Genomic DNA, 18,983 nt, shown 5'->3' on the forward strand with positions numbered 1-18,983 from the left:
GAGGAGGAGAAGGAGGAGGAGGAGCAGGGGAAGGGGGAGGAGGAGGAGGGTAGGTGGGGATTTGTTTTAAACATGACTTACAGACTGTCGGCCGCCTTTCCGTCCAGTGGAAATAAGGAGGCAACAGCGAGCTCTTCTCCATGCAGTTTAATCAGGAACCTTCATTTTAACTTCTTCTCTAGCTAGCTTCTCTTATATTCTTCTATATATTCTTCTTATATCTCACTAGTTACATCTTTCTACTTTCTTCTTGCTTACTCCTATTCCCTGCTTACTCCTATTCCCTACATCTTACTACATACATCTTACTTATATTCTTATTCTTACATCTTACTTCTATCCTTACATCTTACTTCTATCTTTACATCTTTCTTACTCCTATTCTTACATACATCTTACTTCTATATCTACATACTTACTCCTATCTATACATACTTACTCACTATTCTCCTATATCTTACTTCTATATCTACTTACTTCTATTCCCTACATACTTACTCCTAATTATCTATTCTTACTTCTATTCCTTACATCTTACTTCTTACATACTTACTCCTATCTGTCTCCAGCCCCCAGCCCTTGTGGGTTAAATACTTTCCCTGGTCCCAATCAGCATCAGCTATGTGGCAAAGCATAATAGGCTGTGGGAAAATCATGCCAGCTTGTATCACAAACTAGAGGCACACAGCTTTTCCACACAGCTTTTGCTCTGGCTGGAGACCAGGTGTTCAATATATATATATAGGGTGGTAGCTGCGGCTCCCCACAACAAACTTCAGTCCTGCTAATCTAACAATGGTTGGTTGTGAAGGAAAAATCCAGGGATTCAATAGTTACTCAGTCCACAAGTCTTGGTCTCTTGCATCTCTCAGGTAGTCTACACTATATGCTTGAATAAAGAAGTAGGGGCTAGTGTCATTGAAGGAATGGACTTGCTACCAAAGCAAGCACAAGCAGAAAAGAAGAAAAACTTTCTTCCATGTCATTACAAGGGTTTCCAGCAGAAACTGTGGCCCATTCAATGGTGTGTCTTGCTGACTCAAGATCGAGATTAAAGGTATGTGTTTTTGCAATTCAAATGTCCAGCTTAATTTCTAATTTTATAGATACCTACTGTGATTATATCGATTGTAGAGTTCTTACTGACCACTTAACAAATAACTTCACCATAAAAGTGAAAATATACCATACATTTCTTTTGATGTCTGGGATAATTTACTCTAGATTTTTATCCTAGCTCTATCAATTTACCTATGAATATTATGAATCCATTTTTTAATACCTAAAGAATATCCCATTATGTATATTTACCACACTTTATCCATTCATGCATTGCTGGATCTATAGTGTGGCTTGGATTTCTAGCTATTATGAATAAGCAGTAATAAATATGAGTAAGTGTTTTCATAGTAAGGTATAGTATTCTCTGAGAATATGCCTAAGAGTGGTAAGATTGATTTTGAGATAGTTCCTGAAGAAATGGTAGACTGATTTACATAATGGGTGTACAAGTTTGAACTCACACCAGTAATGGATGAGTGTCCTCTTTACTCTGTATCTTTCCCAGAATAAGCATTCATATGTTTTATTGATCTTCGTCCTTCTGACTGGCATAAGATAAAAATCTCAAAATACTTTTGCTGTGCATTTCCCTGATGGTTAAGAATGATGTACGTTCCTTTAAGAGCATCACACAAATTTGCTTTTCCTCTTTTGAAAGTTTTCTGTTTAGAATGTACTCATTTATAAGTTGGGTTGTTTGTTTTCTTACTTAAATTTTCTTAGTTATTGATTTTAGCCATTACTTCCTATTGGATATACAACTGGCTAACATCGTTTGCCATCCTGTAGGCTGCTGCTTTGTCTGAATGAGGTTATCCTTTGCAATTATAAGTTTTCCAATTTAATGAGTTCCTTTGTAATAACTGCTGTTCTTGGTGTCTTTTCTAATGTTTGTTTCTATTGTTGTTTATGTTTTTTCCTGTGCTGGTGAGTTCAAGAGTATTCACCACTTTCTCTGCTATCAGATTCAGAGTATTTGTGCTTATGATGATATTTTTGAACCTTTAATTGTTGAGTTTTGCTCAGATTGATAAGTATGGGATCTATTTTAATTCTTCTAAGTAGAGTTACCAGTTTGTTTAAGATAATGTGGGGTTTTGTTTGTTTGTTTGTTTGTTTGCATTTTTTACAGTATGAGTTAAAAATTAAGGTACATATGCTTATGTATTTATGCCTGGGTCTTCAATTCTTTATTTTGATTAACATGTTTATTTCTATGCCAATACTCTATTACTTTTGTTACCATAGTTCTGTAGTAAACTGAGCTCTGGGATAGTGATATCTCTAGTAGTTTCTTTATTATTCATAATTAGTTTAGTTGTATGTGCTTTTTTGTTATGAAGGTGAAAATAGTCCTTTCAAGATCTGTAAATCATTTTTCTGAAAATTTGATTGGGGATGGACTAGAAGATTGAGACATGAAAGAATCCACAAGCAGAAAGTCAAATATGCCACAAGGATCTATGAAATTCACAGGAAATATAAAAAATGAGGGAAGACAGGCCCTGATTGTTGCTTGCTAGTGGTCTAGGAGTGAAACTGGAGAATTAAAATTGGAAGACAGGAAAAAGAATGAAGATCACCTATCTGATTCTTTGGCTGACTTGGCCTGTGGATTTCTAGGGAAACAGTACTTTGTATGTTGACAGCTGAGATAAAAGGATAGGGTGAAAAGGGAAGGCTGGAAGAGAATCTGCTTAGTCACTTTGAGATGGGGCCTAGAGGAAGGGGAGGTCAGAGGAGATGGTCAACTAAGCTGAGGATAAGCCTAGGGAACTGGAATCAAAGAGTGGAAAGGCAAGGGGAAGATCATTAATTGAATCATGGCCAGAGCAGCCAGGGTTTACAGGGGCTACTACATTGCCTGTTTTGCAGGTGAGGCAAAGGATAAAATGAGGAAGAAAAGCTGTAGGCAAGAATTTAGTTTTCTTATCATGTTCTTGGTAAAAAGAATCTGATTCTATGTTAATCATGATATAACCTACTTGGATGAACATCATGGACACCAAAGAAAGACAGATCTTCCCACAGGTTATCTATGCACTTAGTGTATTTATTCTTACAAGGTTTTCAAGTTTACATTCCAGCCATAAGCTTAACTATAATATTTAAAATGAATTATTCACTTCTTTTTACCTTCCTAAATCAGTTTAGGAACCAATGTTTCATGATACTAAGAAAAATATATTATTTGTTTGTTTATTTATTTATTTATTTATTTTCATCCTAAATGCCACCCTCTCTCATTTCCCCCTCACAGAGTCCCTCCTCTATAACCCCTCTCCGTCTCTTCTAAGAGGGTAGGCCCTCACCCCTGCATATCCCCTCACATTGACACATCAAGTCTCTGCTAGTTTAGGCACACCCTCTCCCACTAAGACCAGACAAGTCAGCCTTGTTGGGGAGCATATTTGAAAATCAGGCTACAAAAGTCCTTGCTCCACTTGTCAGGAGACCCACATGGAGACTGACCTGCATGTCTGCTACAAATGTGCTTGGGGACTCAGTCCAACTCATGTATGCTCTTTGGTTGGTTGTTCAGTCTCTGAGATCTCCAGGGTTCCAGGTTAATTGGCTCTGTTGGTCTTCCTTTGGAGTTCCTTTCCCCTTTAGTACCTTCAATCCTCCCCCGCAGCTTTTCCATAAGAGTTCCTAAACACTGTCCAATGTTTGGCAGTAGGTATATTGCATCTGTTTCAGTTAGCTGTTGGGTAGAGCCTCTCAGAGAACAGTTATACTCCAGGCTGCAAGTATAAAAGAGTATCATTAATAGTGTCAGAAATTGGTACTTACCCATTGGATGGGTATCAAGTTGAGCTAGTTTTTAGTTGGGCATGCCATGCCCTCAGTCTCTCTTCCATCGTTGCCCCTAAATTTCTTTTGTTGTTTTTGTTGTTGTTTTTGTTTTTGTTTTTTGATACAGGGTTTCTCTGTATAGCCCTGGCTATCCTGGAACTCACTCTGTAGACCAGGCTGGCCTCAAACTCAGAAATCTGCCTGTCTCTGCCTCCCAAGTGCTGGGATTAAAGGTGTGTGCCACCACCACCTGGCACCCCTGCATTTGTTTTTGACAGGACAAATTTGAGGTCTAAAGTTTTGTAGGTGGGTAATAATTCATTTTAGTTAAGCTTATGGCTGGAATGTAAACTTGAAAACTTTATAAGAATAAATACAGTAAGTACAAGAACTAACAGTCTTTGGTGTCCATGATGTTCATCCAAGTAGGTTATATCATGCCTTTATCCCTCCACTGGAGGTTCTGCCTCTTCAGGTCCTATGTATTTCTGCTAACTAAGGTCAACAACATTGACTTCTAGGACCTCCACTCCCAGGTCTCTGGAAGTTCCTAGAGATTACCCCCATCCCACAAGTCCCAGCCGATGCAGATTTCCATTCTTTTTCCTACCCTTACGGCCCTATTTCCTGTAACTCTCCACACCTATTCCTGTCCACCTATTCCCCTCCTCTCCTCCTCTTCCACCTAGTTCCTTCTCTCCCTTTGCCTCCTATGACTATTTTATTCCCACTTCTAAGTGAGATTCTTGTATACTCATTTAGCATTTGGTTTTGGCTACCCCCTACTTTAAGCTCCAGGCACACCATAATATTAGCCTTCACCCAGCAGCCTCCCTGGATCTGCAGATGAAACACACAAAAATATTAACTTATTTTTAATAGCTTTAGCTCAATGGCCAGTCCTTCCTAAGCTTTTCAAACCCCTGCTTTTACTCCTAGCTCAACACCCCAAATCTACCCTCAACTTTAGTTGCTGAGTCACCATCTCTTTGTTCAGCCCCCTAAATCTGCCCTTGGCTTAATTATATTTCTAATATCCTGCCTGCTACCCCAAGCCCAGCTGTGGAAGAGGCCAAGGATCACTCTACCCAAGATCTCTCATGTCTGATGGCTCTTTTTCCTTCCAAAGAATGGCAAATACTTTCTCTCCTCCCTTGTATCTTCTAGCCTGCCTATGGGAATACTGGAAGTCCCACCTATTCCATCTAGCTCATTGGTCACTAGCATCTTTATTGATAGATCATGAGCCAACTAAGGAACAAGACCTTTAGTTTTAACACACAGATTCCCTATCAAAACATCAGAACCAGCCCCCTACATACTCATTTTAACCTTCCTTCTTGATTAAGTCCTTTGGGTCTGTGGATATTCGATACTTAATGGTTAATATCCATTTATCAGTGAATACACACCATGTCTGTCCTTTTGGGTCTGGTTACCTCACTCGGGATGATATTTTCTAGTTCTGTCCATTTGCCTATGTAACTCATGATGTCCTTGTTTTATAGCTGAATGGTATTGCATTCTGTAAATGAACCACATTTTCTGTATCCATTCTTTAGTTGAGAATGTTTCCAACATCTGAGCTGTTTCCAATTTCTGACTATTAACAATAAAGCTGCTATGAGCATATGTCCTTGGAACATTTTTTTGAATAAATGCCCAGGATCAGTATATCTGGGTCTTTAGGTAGAACTATTTCCAATTTTCTGAGAAACCACCAGATTATTTGCCAGAGTAGTGGTACATTTTTGCAGTCCCATTTACAATGAATGAGTGGTCCTCTTGCTCTAAATTCTCACCAGAACTTGTGTGGATGATGTGGGGTCCTGCATGGGCTGCTAGGTAGGATGCCAGAAGTTTTGACTGATCGTTCCCCACTCCACATGCTGGAGTGGGTGTTGGGTTGTAAGCCATGATACTCCGCTCCAGGGGTAGGGAAGTGCAGTCTGAGGTCCCGCAGACTGCCGGAGTTAGGCTTGGGGTCTCCAGACCTGCACGAAGGCTGGACACAGCAGGTTCTCAGACTCTTGGGCACCACAGACACAGGCAGATGGATGCCTTGGAAGAGCTGAGAATGGAGTGGGAGCCTGTGGGCTGAGAAAATGGCAGAAGGAGAGCTCTGGCTGGGTCCCACAGGGACTGGGGAGTCCTTGGCTTGGTAGAGTCCATAACTGAGAGCACAGAGGCCTCCTGCAGGAGATTAGGCAAGGCTTTTTAGAGAAAGGCCTGCTCCATTCTTCCCCATGGTGGATCCCGATGAAAAGAGACAGTCCATGGTTTTAAGACATTTATTGTCATGGAAGAGAGTTGTGATAAGTAAAACCATACCCCACTTTCTCAGGGCAGGCCTGAAGTTAAATACCTTTTGCAGGGAGGAGTGTCTGGGAAGGAGAGATTAATTGGCTAAGCCTATCATGGCTTGAGGCTACATGATCTGTGATCACATCCTGTAACTGTGGAGGGGGTTGGGGAGTTGCCCTTACATGACTGATGGCCAAAGAATTATGGAGAGCTGAGGCCTAGTTTCAGGAGCCTGGTGTCTAGGATCTTGGTAAAATACCTACTGTCCCTTACAGGATCACCTGCTGGGTCATCAGGGTTTTAAACCTAGCTCAACAAGAAACCAGACTGCTTTTAATGGTCCCACAAACATGGTGTTGTTGAGGTTTTGATCTTATTCAATTTGACTGGTGTAGAATCTCAGGATCATTTTGATTTGTATTTCCCTTGTGACTAAGTAGGACAAAATGGCAACCTAAAGATTGTGAAAATATCTTCACTAACTCTACATCTGACAGAGGGCCCATATCCAAAATGTATTGGGAGGGGGATGGTGACTGGATTATATAATTTATTAAAATAAAATAATATAAAATAACAAAAGAAGTTATACTCCAACAAATAACCAGTTGAAAAATGGGGGTAGACTGTCTTGTCAATGATTTCTACAGTCTCTTCTGCCCCTGAAATTCTCTCTTCTATCTTTTATATTCTGTTGATGATGCTTGCATCTATTACTTCTGATCTCTTTTCTAGGTTTTCTATCTCCAGGGCTATCTCCTTTTATGATTTCTTTATTGGTTCTATTTCCATTTTTAGGTAGTGGATGTTTTTGTTCAATTCTTTCACCTGTTTGGTTGTGTTTCCCCATAATTCTTTAAGGGATTTTTGTGTTTCCTCTTTTAGGGTTTCTAGCTATTTACCTGTATTTCTTTAAGGGAGTTATTTATGTACCTCTTAAAGTCCTCTGTCATCATCATGAAAAGTGATTTTAAATCTGAATCTTGCTTTTCAGGTGTGATGGGGTATCCAAGACTTGCTATGATGGGAGAACTAGGTTCTGATGATTCTAATAACTTTGGTTTCTGTTGCTTATCTTCTTGGTCTTGCCTCGACATCTGGTTATCTCTAGTGCTACCTTCTCTCTCTGTCTCTGACTGGAGCTTGTCCCCCCCAGTGATCTTGTGATCTCGTGTCAGAACTCCTCAGAGTCCAGCTTTCTCTAGGATCCTGTGATTCTGGGATCTTGTGATCCTGAGATCCTGGGTATGTTAGAATTCCTGGGAGTCAAGCTGCCTCAGGGATTCTAAATTCCTGGTGAGACTAGGCCTCTGAGATCCTGTGATCCTATGATCCTGGGTGTGTTAGAACTCACCTGGGAGTTGAGCTTCCTCTGGGTGTTGTGGGATTGGGTGTAGAGTCCAAGGTCTGCTCTGGGAACCAGCTCAGGCATGAAGGAATAAATGCCACTGGTCAGGCTGGGGTTCCTGCATTCCTGGATCAAAGGGGTCCCAGTTACTCCTGGTCTTGTGGCAGATGTTGTAGCTTTCTCACCTATAATCTTGGGCATGCTAGAGTACCTAGGAGTTGAGCTTCCATATCCAGAAGTTAGTCAAGGCCCCCTTGTTGAGGGATGGAGCCACCCACACATCTCCAAAATTGTAACCAAAAATTGGTCCCATCTAAAGGAAATATATGGACAAAGATTGGAACAGGGATTGAAGGAAAGGCCATCCAGGGACTGTCCCACCTGGAGATCCATCCCACATGCAGACACCAAACCCAGACACTATTGCTGATGCCAAGAAGTGCTTGCTGACAGGAGGCTGATACAGCTGTCTCTTGAGAGGCCCTGCCAGAGCTTGACAAATACATCCTGAGAAGATACTCAAAGCTAAACATTGGACTGAGCATTGGGGTCGCCAATGAGAGTTGTAAAAAGGACTGAGGAGCTGAAGGGGTTTGTAACACTATGGGAAGAACAACAATATCAACCAATCAGACACTCCAGAGCTCCTAGGGACTAAGCTACCAACCTAGGAGTACACATGGAGGCACCCATCGCTCCAGCATATGTAGCAGAGGATGGCCTTGTTAGTCATCAATGAGAGAAGAGGCCCTTGGTTCTGTTAAAGGCTCAATGCCTTAGTGTAAGAGAATGCAAGGGCAGGGAGACAGGTGTAGGTAGGTGGGTGGGAGAACACCCTCATAGAAGCAGGAGGTGGGGGGATGGGAGAGAGGGTGTGAGGAGGCTTTGAGAAAGGGGATAACATTTGAAATGTAAATAAAGAAAATATCTAATTTAAAAAATGGGGTAGGAACTAAACAGAGAAATCACAACAGGAATCTTGAATGAGAAGTACTTAAAGAAATATTCAAGAAAAGTGTGCATTTTAAATATACATTTTCAATGTATTTATATTTTTGTACAGTTAGCAGCCTTTCAAGATTACACTCTCACATGCATATTTCAAAATATACTGATACAGTATAACATGTGAGACTTAAAAATTCAATAAAAATAAGTTTATGTCTGTTTGAAATTCAACACTATATTCTTAAGGATGTATTTGCGAACTTAGAATGTCTTACATTCTATTAGAGTACTAAGATATAACTCAATTAAACTTATAATATAATTGTAGTATTAATTACAAAATAACATAATAATGACAGAAGAGTTGATAATAAAACAAATAATAGTAACAGTTTTAGCTGAAAGAGCAACTATTGTGATCATTGCTTGAAACAATTCTGTTTTTTTCCTTTAAGTGTTTGTTTGTACATGATCTACTTTTGTTTTAATAACTGTTTTCTGATATAGATATTAAATATATTCCCACTTTATAAGTACATAAACTAACTTAGTCTATGTAGTCAAACAGCCAGTAGAAGACTTCAAGTCTCTTGCCATTTTTATCCCATAGATATTTTTCCATTAATTTATTTATGTATTCACTTTACATCATAACTGAAGTCGTGTCTCTTCTCCCAGATCCCCCCTCAGACAACCTCAATCTTTCCCCCAACTCTTCCACAAGACTTTCCAAGTTCTGTCTAATGTTTACCTGTGGGTCTCTGTTTCTGATATAGTCAACTGCTGGGTGGAGCTTCTTAGAAGACAGTTATGCTAGACTCTTCAAGCATAAAAGAGCATCATTCACAGTGTCAATGACTAGTTCTTGCCCATGTGATAGATCTCAAGTTGAGCCAGTCATTGGTTCTCATTCCCTCAGTCTCTCCTAAATCTTTGTCCCTAAACTTCTTGTAGGTAGTACAAATTTTGGGTAGAAGGCTTTGCAAGCACATTAGTGTCTTTATCCCTCCTGGCTATAAGAAGATAAGAAGTAAGCTCTTCAGTTTACATATCTCCTCTGCTATGAGTCGTAGCTAAAGTTACCTCCTCTGACTCCTGGGAACCTCTCCCATCCCTGGTCTCTGGCAAGTCCTAGAGATGCTTCACCATGCTCCCCCAACCCCTGACTCTATTTCTATTCACTCTCTTGAACCCTCCCTCTCAGACTTTCCCTACACATAATCCCCACACAATACCCCTCCCCATCCTCCTTCCCACCAAATTTTCTCCCTCCCTCTACTTTCTATGACAAGTTTATTTCTCCACCTGAGTGAAAATCATTCTTATTTAGTTTCTTTGTCTCTGTGGATGGTAGCATTGTTATCCTGTACTTTATGGTTAATAAACACTTAGAAATGGCTACATGCCATGCATATCCTTATTGGTCTGAGTTACCTCACTCAGCATGATATTTTCTAGTTAAATCCATTTGCTTGCAAATTTCATGATGTCCTTATTTTTAACAGCTCGGTAGTATTCCATTGTGCAAATGAACTTCATTTTCTCTAACCATGCTTCAGTTGAGGGTATCTGGGTTGTATACAATTTCTGGCTGTTATGAATAAAGCTGCTATAAACATAGTAGAGCGAGTGTTCTTGTGGTAGAGTGGAACATCTTTTGGCTATATCCAGAAGTGGCACAGCTGTGTCTTCAGATAGAATTATACAGTTTTCTGAGAAACTGCTCAACTGATTTCCAAAGTGAAAAAACAAGTTTCCACTCCCACCAGCAACATACTAGTGTTTCCCTGGCTTTACATCCTTGAAAGCATGTGCTATACCTTTAGTTTTTGATCTTAGTAATTGTGATGTCTATAAGGTGGAATCTCAGAGTCATTTTGTTTTCAATTTTCATGATGACAAAAGATGTTGAATATTTTTTAAACGTTTCTTGTCCATTAAAGATCCTCTACTAATAATTCTCTTGTTAGTTCTATATGCCCCTTTTCAGTCCAGTTATTTGTTTTTTTCTTTGTTTGTTTGTTTTGGTTTGGTTTTTTGGTGTGTGTCTAATTTCTTGAGTTCTTTTTATATTTTTGAATATTATTACTCTTCTGTCACATATACATGTGGTGAAGATCTTTTCCCATTGTGTAGGCTGATATTTCATGCAGTTGTTAGTGTCCTTTGCCTTTTCAGATCCATGAGTTCCTATTTATTTATTGTTTATCTTTGTACTTGAGCACTAAGTTTTCTGTTCAGGAAGTAGTCTCATGTACCAAGGAGTTCAAGGCTATTCCCTACTTTTTCTTCTATTAAATTTAGTGTATCATGTTTTATGTTGAAGTCTTTGATCCACTTAGAGTTTTGTGCAGGGTGATAAACATGCATCTACTTGCATTCTTCTAAATGCAGACATACAGCTAGACCCGAACCATTTGTTGAAGGTGCTTTCTTTTTCCATATATGGTTTTGTCAAAACCATATAAACCAAAGAAGCTATATATGGCTTCTTTGTCAAAAATTAAGTGTCCATAGGTGTGTAGGTTTATTTCTGGTTCTTTGATTCTATCCCATTGATCAATCTATCTGTTTCTGTACGAATAACGTGATTTTTATCACTATTGCTCTAGAGTACACCTTAAGATCAGGAATGGTGACAACTCCAGAAGTTCTTTTATTGTACAGGATTGTTTTAGTTATCGTGGCTTTTTTCCATATTAATTTGAGAATTTTTATATCAAGTAGTATAAATAATTGTGTGGGTATTTTAATGGGATTGCATTGAAGCTGTAGATTGCTTTTGGTAGATGCCCATTTTTACTATGTTAATACTACAGATCCAGAAACATGGGAGAAAGATCTTTCCATTTTCAGTTATCATTTTTACTTTCTTTCCTTAGAAACTTGAAGTTCTGGGCATACACGTTTTTCAGTTGCTTAGTTAGAGTTACACCAAGATATTTTATATTATTTGTGGCTATTTTGAATGTATTATTTCACTGAATTTTGCTCAGCTCATTTATCCTTTGTATAAATGAGGGCTACTGATTATTTTGTATTAATTTTGTATCCAGCCACTTTGGTGAAAGTGCTTATTAATGATAGGAGTTCTCTGGTAGAATTTTTGGGGCCACATATTTATAACATATCATCATTGTATAGTGATACCTTAATTTTATGTGTTCTAATTTCTATCTGCTTGATCTTTTTTAGTTTTTTAAATGCTATAGGTAGCAATTTAAGTCCTAGATTGAAGAGATACTGAGCAAGAAAACAGCCTTCTCTTACCCCTGATTTTAATGGATTTGCTTTCAGTTTCCCTCCATTTAATTTATGTTGGCTATTGGTTTCCTGTATATTACCTTTATTGTGTTTAGGTGTGTGCCATATATCCCTGATCTCTCCAAGACTTTTGACATGAATGGGCATTGGATTTTCAAAGGTATTTTCAGCATTGAAAAAGATGATCATGTGCTCTTTTCCTTTCAGTTTCTTTATGTGGTGGTTTACATTGATGTACTTTTATATGTTCTACCATCTCTGTATCCCTAGGATAAAGCCTACCTGATCATGATGGATGATGGTTTTGATTTGCTATGGGATTTGGTTTGAGAATATTTTATTGAGTATTTTGTACAAATATTCATAAGGGAAATTGGTCTGAAATTCTTATTTTTTTTTTTGCTGTGTATTTTTATGGTTTAGGTATCAGTGTGACTTTGGCCTCATTGATTAAACTTTGTGATGTTCCCTCTGTTTCTATTTTGGTTATGTTTAAATTTTTCGATGAGTATTGTTATAAGCTCTTCTTTGAAAGTTTCATAGAATTTTGTGCTAAAACTATCTGGCCTTGGGCTTCTTTTGGTTGGGAGACTTATTTACCACTTCATTTCTTTAGGGGTTATCACACTGTTTAGTTTGTTTATCTGATCTAGATTTAAGTTTGGTAATCTATCAAGAAAACTCATCCATTTTACTTAGATTTTCCAATTTTTTTTGGAATGCAGGCTTTTGAATGAAGAGTAAATGACTCTTTGGATTTCTTTAGAATCTGTTGTTATGCCCCTCCTTAAAGAACCAGCTATTCATTTCCTTGATTGTTTAAATTGTTCTCTTTGTTCCTAATTTATTGATTTTAGTTTAATTACTTCCTGCTGTCTACTACTCTTGGTGGTGTTTGCTTCCTTTTATTCTAGAGTTTTCATAAATGATGTTAAGTTGGTATTATAGGATCTCACAATTTTTTTATGATGTACTTAGTAATATGAACTTTTATCTAAACATTACTTTCATTATGTCCAATAAGTTTGGGTATGTTGTACCGACATTTTCATTGAATTCCAGACGTCTTTTTTGTTTTCCTTTATTTCTTCTTTAACCCAGTGGTCATTGCATAGAGAGTTGTTCAGTTTCCATGAGTTTGTAGACTTTCTGCTATGTCTATTGTTGGTGAAGTCAAGCTTTAACACATGGTAATCTGCTAATATGAAAGGGGTATTTCAATCTTTTTGTATCTGTAGAGGCTTGCTTTGAGACCTTTATGGTCTGTTTTAAAGAAGGATCCATGAGGTGCTAAGAATAATGTGTATTTTGTGTGTGTGTTTGGCTGAAATATTCTATAGAAATTTGTTAGGTCAATTTGATTCATAACCCCTGTTACCTTCATTATTTCTCTCTTTAGTTTTTGTTTTGATGATCTGCCTACTGGTTGTTGATGTTTCCCATTATTAATGTGTAGAGCTTAATGTGTTATTTAAGCTCTATCAGAATTTCTTTTATGAATGTAGGTGCCCTTGAATTTGGAGCATATATTTTAGGGTTGAGATACCATCTTGGTGGATTTTTCTCATTTGATGAGTATGAAGTGGCTTCATCTCTTTTCATAATTTTTGGTTGAAAGTGTATTTTATTATATCTTAGAATGGATATTCCAGCTAGATATTTTTTTGGGGGAGGTAGGTTTTCTAGAAAAACTGTTTTGCGGTATGAGGGACTGTATGTTTAACTTGTTATATAACTGACATATATGGTCTGTTAGGGTCTGAAAGATATCTGCTGAGTCCCTTCTCAAGCATCAATTAAAATCCTCAGAAGACACAGCTATTTACATTATGATTTACAACAGGAGCAAATTAAAATTATAAGATAACAAAGGAAGTAATTTTGTGATTGAGGTCACTACAACATGAGGAACTGTATTAAAAGGTTGCAGTAACAGGAAGGTTGAGAGCCACTGTTCTAGTGTATTTCTTCTGTAATCCAGTCTTAATCTGCTTTCTGACAATGATGCTATTTGCCCCTTCTCAATATTAATATCATCATAATTTATTTACTTATTATAATACATGACTAAAATAAGCTTAAGTCTGCACTGGCTACTTTTATGTCAATTTGACACAGGCCAGCGTCATCAGAGAAGTGAACCTCATGTTTCCATAAGTTTGGGCTATAGACAAGTCTGTACGTAGGACATTTCCATAATTAATGGCTGATGGGGAAGGGCCCAGCCCACTGCAGTTGGTACCATTCCTACACTGATACTCCTGAGTTCTACAAGATAGCAGACTGAGCAAGGTATGAGAAGCAATGTTTGTCAGTAAAGCAGCACCCCTCCATGCCCTGATCACCAGGTGCTGCCTCCTGTCCACACTGGTTTTGATGTTAAACTCTTTCGTACAAAACTGTGAGTGAAATAAAACCTTTCTGCCCCAAGTTGCCTTGGACATTTTTATTACAGCCATAGAGTAACCCTAAGACTCTCTTTTATTTTCATTAGTAGCAATAAAACCAATTAAATTTTTTTGTGGCCAGCTATAGTTATTTCAACCAACAGTACTATTGTCATAAATTATATTCATGGAAATACCTCTCTAGAAGTGTACATTTCTCAATGGTTTACAACAAAAGAGTGTTTTTTAAAACTCGACCAATAATTTCAAATGCTTTTGTTGTTTTGGTTTTGGGGTTTTAGTTTTGGTTTTTTGTTTTGTTTGGTTTCGTTTGGTTTGGTTTTGGGATTTTAATATTTCTCTTAGTTTAATTAAAAATGACCTCCTCTAAAATGCCTATCCTGGCTTTGTTTCTTTATCTGTTGACTGGGTACTTAACCACTAATACAATCTTTACTAATAGCTAAATCTTCCTGGAATTACTCACTTTTTGTTACTGTGATACAAAACTCTGACCAAAAACAATATATAGAAAGAAAAAATCTATTTCAAAGGATTGTTCCATAGGGAGAGTCCATAATGACAAAAGATTTATGGCATCAGATGGCATAACCAGGGTTCTGACAGATCACAACTTAATTCAGAAATCAGACATAGAGTACTAAAAGGAGCAAGCAATGGATTCTCAAGTCTTCTTAGCAGAAGCATACTTTCTCCTGCAGGGTATACCACCTATCAAAATAACAAAAGCTACTGAAGACCTAATGTTCATACACTGAAGCCTTTGAGGGACATTCCTTGTTCAAATTACCACATTGTCCCAGGGTTGTTATCCATAAAACTAACTGAAGTTAATCTTCTCTTTTGAGCTTCAAATATTTTTCTCAATATCCCACACTACGTCAAGTTGGCATTCACTAGATTAGGAAATAGAAAATAAGGGCTAGAGCAATGGCTCACTGGGAGAGAATACTAGATGCTCTTCAGCTAATAATTTGTAACTTGAACCCTTTAGGGATCCAAATCACTCTTCTTACCTCTGTCATCTTGAGGCACATACATGACACAAACTCATACATGCATGCAAAAGACCCCCCACACACAAAATAGTAAAATAAAATGAAAGTTTAAATAAAATAAATGTAAAATGAATTATGATAATGACATGGCAATTAAGTTATAAAATACAAAATTAAATAAGAACTTTTATAACATTTATTAAAAATTGAGTTACAAATATCTGATAAAATAGTAACAGGAAAGAAAACTATGCACATGAAAGACTCATTTCACTGTCAATTATCTAAACTATCAAAAAAATGTAATAGATCACAAAAATAGAGAACTTAAAAATGTATGTGGATTATAGTCATTCTGGAATTACAAGAAGAAAAAGAAAAGTGTTAAAAATAGTCCCCTGGAGGGCCAAGAGTTTTATTTCAGAAGTTTCCCTATTTTGCCATTGGATAAAAGCTTAGTAAAACAAAAGATTTCAAGTACAGGTCTCAAACTCACTAGAACTATAAGACAGTGTTGCACTGGGTGGGCTAAAAATTAAAAGTTAGATTTTAATACTGTATTTAGTGTTTAAATATATTAAGTTTTCTAAAATATTTAATTACTTCCAACACAGAATAAAGTGGTTAGCATTGCAAGAATAATTCCTTGAGAAAAATAGCAAAAATCAACAGTGGAAATAGAGTTGGAGATTTAGGACCTCCATGTCTGAACAACACTCAGAGCTGTGATTCCAACTACCTTGGATGCAAACTATCTAGTAAGAGTCAGAGATGGAATTGAAATACGGACTCATCTCATGAATTACAAAGCACATAAAAAAGTAAACCCACCTAATAAAGTGTTCTAAAATAGGAACTATGCTTTTTCCTTCTTTCTTTAAAAGTGATATTTTTGGTAGTTTTAAATAGTAAAAACTAGCTGAGAATTATTTTGTAATCTTTGAAAATCATGAGAAAAAAAAGATATCTCAATAATATGGTACATATATGTCCAAGACAATCAACATGATAACTAATAAAAACATGTTAATATTTATACAACAAAAGATAAAATAATCATTTGGTATGGTATGTGGGTACATATATGATGGAGAACAAGTTCCAGAAAAGTGACCAATATATCATCTAAAATGCAGTTGAAGAATTTGAAATAAATATATAAAGACTACAATTACATATATATATATAAACACATATTCTGAATTGAATGAAATATAAAGCATTCATAAGCCTTTGTATACTTTGTTTATGAAATAACATGTAAAATGTTATATAAACACACTTTCTAAAATACTTAAAATACTATCACCGTGTAAAATTTTTGTAGCATTACACAATCAAAGGAGGAAAATATAGTTTTGAAAATACATAACTTAGGCAAGAATACTTCATGATCTGTTCACCTGGAACAATTTTTGTTATAATTCTATATGTGGTGTTGTTAATGAAAATTGTACTGGAAATGGTTCATATCAAGAACTTTTAAAGTGTTTATGTGGTTTTACATATATCTTCTTAATTACTCCCATCTACTGAATATGATTAAAATTAAGATTATACATAATTTATTCTCCAGGAGGATTAGAAACATAATGATGAAAGTCATGTCGCTATTTGTAAGGGAAGACAATTGGTTATTAAACTGAATGCAGTATTTACTAAAAATAGATAATATAAAACATAATAAAACAACTTCATCAGTTCCTGAATGATTATAAAATCCTTTTTATCCTGTAAATCCCTTCAAGTTTGGGGCATTAGGAATGTTCTGTATTTTCAGCTACCTCTGTTTCTCACAAGTTTGATTTATGAAATGGAACCTAGCATTTTGGAGACCAAAATTTCAGGTTGCAGAATCAGAGACATATCCCTCTCTTTCTTCCTTCCTTTCTTTCTTCCTTCCTTTCTTTCTTCCTTTCTTCCTTCCTTCCTTCCTTCCTTTCTTTCGTCCTTCCTTTCCTTCCTTCCTTCCTTCCTTCCTTTCTTTCTTTCTTTCTTTCTTTCTTTCTTTCTTTCTTTCTTTCTTTCTTTCTTTCTTTCTTTGACTGTTCCCCTTATGGGTCCCTCCCTCCTCCCTCATCTAGCCCCTTCCTGTAGCCCACTCATCTTCTCCTCTGAGAGGGTAGGACATGCCATCCTGCTGTCCCTCCCACACCAGTGGGCCTGGAGAATGAATGGAAATCTAGAGCTGACTGGAGTGAGTGCGAGGGGAGAATCTTTAGAAAGTCCCTCAGTGCAGGTGACCTTAGAAGATATTCATGAACCTTTTAACATGAATGGGTGTTGGTCTATCAAAGACTTTTTCAGCATGCAATTAGATGATCATGTGATTTTTGTCTTTCAGTTTGCTTCTATTATAATGGATTATTTTGATGGATTTTCATATATTGAACCATTTGTAAATCTTTGGGATAAAGCCTACTTGATGGTGGTGCAGGAGGTTTTTGATGTGTCCCTGAATTCAGTTTGTGAGAATTTTGTTGAATATTATTGTGTTAATGTTCACAAGTGAAATTGTTCTGAAGTTTTCTTTCTTTGATGAATTCTTGTGTGATTTAGGTATCATGGTAACTGTGGCCTCATAGAATCAATTAGGTAGTGTTCTTGCTGTTTCTATTTTGTGGAATAGTTTGAGGAGTATAGGTATTAGCTCTTCTTTGGAGGTCTGGTAGAATTCTGTATCAAATCATCTCTTTTTTATTGTTTGTTTTGTTGGTTGGGAGAAATTTAGTGCCTACTGCTATTATGAGACTGTTTGGATAGTTTATCTGATCTCGATTTAACTTTGATATGTTGCACTAGAAATACATCCAATTCATTAGATTTTCCAGTTTTATGGAGCAGAGACTTTTGAAGTGAGACCTAATAATGATTTTTAGATTTTATTAGTTTCTGTTATTTATGTTTCCCTTTTCTTTTCAAATTCTATTGATATGAATACTCTCTTTGGGCCATTTCATTAGTTTAGCAAAAGGTTTGACTATTTTGCTGATTTTCCCAAAGAATCAGTTTTTTTCTATTCTCTTCTTTGTTTCTAATTGATTGATTTCAGCCATGAGATTGACTATTTCCTTCCATCTACCCCTCTTGGTGTGCTTGCTTCTTTCTATTCTAGCATTTCAGGTGAGCTCTTAAGTTGTTAATATGAGATAACTAAAATTTCTTCATAAACTCACTTTAGTGTTCTGAATTTTCTCTTAGCACTGCTTTCCTTGTGTCCCATAAATTTGCAGATGTTGTGCCTTCATTTTTATTGAATTCTAGAAAGTCTTTAATTTCTTCATTTATTTCTTCACTAACCAAGTTACTATTGAGTAAAGAGTTGTTTAGTTTCCATGAATATGGAGGTTTTGTGTTGTATCTGTTGTTGTTCAAGTCCAGCCTTTATTCCTGGTAATCTCATAGGATGCTACTGGTTATTTCAGTGTTCTTGTATCTGTTGAGACTTGCTTTGTGGCTGAATGCATTGGTCAATTTTGGAGAATATTCCATGAATTGTTAAGAAAAATGTATATTGTTTTATTTTGGGGTAAAAGGTTTTATAGATATCTATTCTATCCATTAGGTTCATAACATCTGATCATTTCATTGTTTCTCTGTTTAGTTTCTATTTCAATGCCCTGTTCATTGGTGAGAGAGGGTTGTTGAATTCCCCCCACCCCCATTTGAGCATTAGGAAAGTTTCTTTGACAAATACAGATATGCTTTCATTCAGAGCATAGATGTTCATGATTGAGACTTCATCCTGGTGATTTTTCCTTTGATGAGTATGAAATATCCTTCCCCATCTTTTCTCTCTCCCTCTCCCTCTCCTCCCTCTCCCTCTCCCTCTCCCTCTCCCTCTCCCTCTCCCTC

General features: G+C 36.9%; 1 long non-coding RNA gene across 1 annotated transcript in view; it reads left to right on the forward strand.

The window, feature by feature from the left end:
* Positions 1-18,983, forward strand: part of LOC116082308 — a 26,134-nt gene that overhangs the window by 2,671 nt on the left and 4,480 nt on the right. The window contains exon 2 of the long non-coding RNA XR_004115240.1: positions 993-1,057. This is a non-coding gene — a long non-coding RNA (uncharacterized LOC116082308). The remainder of the gene's footprint in view (positions 1-992; positions 1,058-18,983) is intronic.

Source organism: Mastomys coucha, unplaced genomic scaffold (assembly GCF_008632895.1).
Source record: "Mastomys coucha isolate ucsf_1 unplaced genomic scaffold, UCSF_Mcou_1 pScaffold7, whole genome shotgun sequence".
NCBI lineage: Eukaryota > Metazoa > Chordata > Mammalia > Rodentia > Muridae > Mastomys > Mastomys coucha.